A 1,906-nucleotide genomic window follows, 5' to 3' on the forward strand; every position below is an offset into this window, starting at 1 on the left:
CAGCATCCTAACCTAACCCTAACAGAGATCAGCAGCTTCGTTTGTTTGAGGCTGCGCGTAACGTCTCTTCTGGAATTGAAATGGCTGTTTGATGGGTTGTTGTATGAGCTCATAAACTGGAAAAAAGGATTTACGAGATTATTAGGTAGTTCGGTGCACAACTGAAGCCGAGTTGAGGGAGGGGGCTTTAAATTGCAACCGAACTCATGTTAATCCAAGCGAACGGGAGCTAGACGAGGAGGGGACAACGGCTAAAGCTTGATTCGCGACTTACGATAGTGTACCATAAAACGTGCGTTCTGCAGCGGAATGAGAATTGCAATTAGCTTTCCGGCTCTATCGCTGCTGGCTTCTCATTAAATGGGCATTAGCAGAAGGTAGAGAAGAAGTAAAAATCCACACTGTACACCTATCGCACCACATTATGTCTTATTTAATCGGTTTTATTTGTTCAGATGATTTTTAACGAGGCTGGCAGATGCGAGATAGCTGGAAAGAAAATCTAATTCGGTTGAAGCGATTTGGCGCGGCTTTTGGGTGGGTCTAGGTTTGGATCTCGTTCTTGGAATGGGGGTTTTCAACACTCTTTGAAGGGGGATGTAGCTCAGTGGTAGAGCGTTCGCTTTGCATGTGAAAGGCCCCGGGTTCGATCCCCGGCATCTCCAATGATTAATTTTTAGTAAAGTAAATCTTGTATGAATTTGAAATAATTTAAAAGAATAAATTTCAACAGTTATGATCACAAATGTAATTTGAAATTATGAACATTTCTAAAATACAAAATGTTAACAGCTTGATTGAGAAAACCTAAATATTTTTCAATTTTTTTTTTCCAAAGCTGTTTTAAAATGAATCTTTATTTTTTTGATGATTGTCATTGTTCTCACTTTTGTCATTTTTGTGTTTTTTTTTTTGTAATTTTTTTTGTAATTTTTGTCATTATTGTAATTTTTGTAAATTTGGTAATTTTTGTCATTTTTGTAATTTTTGTCATTTTAGTAATTTTTGTCATTTTTGTCATTTTTGTCATTTTTGTCATTTTTGTCATTTTAGTCATTTTAGTCATTTTTGTCATTTTTGTCATTTTTGTCATTTTTGTCATTTTTGTCATTTTTGTCATTTTTGTCATTTTTGTCATTTTTGTCATTTTTGTCATTTTTGTCATTTTTGTCGTTTTTGTCATTTTTGTTATTTTTGTCATTTTTGTCATTTTTGTCATTTTTGTCATTTTTGTCATTTTGTCATTTTTGTCATTTTTTGTCATTTTTGTCATTTTTGTCATTTTTGTCATTTTTGTCATTTTTTGTCATTTTTGTCATTTTTGTCATTTTTGTCATTTTTGTCATTTTTGTCATTTTTGTCATTTTTGTCATTTTTGTCATTTTTTGTCATTTTTGTCATTTTTGTCATTTTTGTCATTTTTGTCATTTTTTGTCATTTTTGTCATTTTTGTCATTTTTGTCATTTTTGTCATTTTTGTCATTTTTGTCATTTTTGTCATTTTTGTCATTTTTGTCATTTCTGTCATTTTTGTCATTTTTGTCATTTTTGTCATTTTTGTCATTTTTGTCATTTTTGCCATTTTTGCCATTTTTGTCATTTTTGTCATTTTTGTCATTTTTGTCATTTTTGTCATTTTTGTCATTTTTGTCATTTTTGTCATTTTTGTCATTTTTGTCATTTTTGTCATTTTTGTCATTTTTTGTCATTTTTGTCATTTTTGTCATTTTTGTCATTTTTGTCATTTTTGTCATTTTTGTCATTTTTGTCATTTTTGTCATTTTTGTCATTTTTGTCATTTTTGTCATTTTTGTCATTTTTGTCATTTTTGTCATTTTTGTCATTTTTGTCATTTTTGTCATTTTTGTCATTTTTGTCATTTTTGTCATTTTTGTCATTTTTGTCA

The 1,906-nt window shown here is 30.1% G+C and overlaps 1 non-coding gene across 1 annotated transcript; it reads left to right on the forward strand.

Annotated features, from left to right (window-relative positions):
- The first annotated feature begins 593 nt into the window (after positions 1 to 593).
- On the forward strand, positions 594 to 665 carry Trnaa-ugc (transfer RNA alanine (anticodon UGC)). The gene has a single exon. It is a non-coding gene; the product is annotated as a tRNA-Ala (tRNA).
- Positions 666 to 1,906: the final 1,241 nt, after the last annotated feature.

Source organism: Uranotaenia lowii, chromosome 2 (assembly GCF_029784155.1).
Source record: "Uranotaenia lowii strain MFRU-FL chromosome 2, ASM2978415v1, whole genome shotgun sequence".
Lineage (NCBI taxonomy): Eukaryota > Metazoa > Arthropoda > Insecta > Diptera > Culicidae > Uranotaenia > Uranotaenia lowii.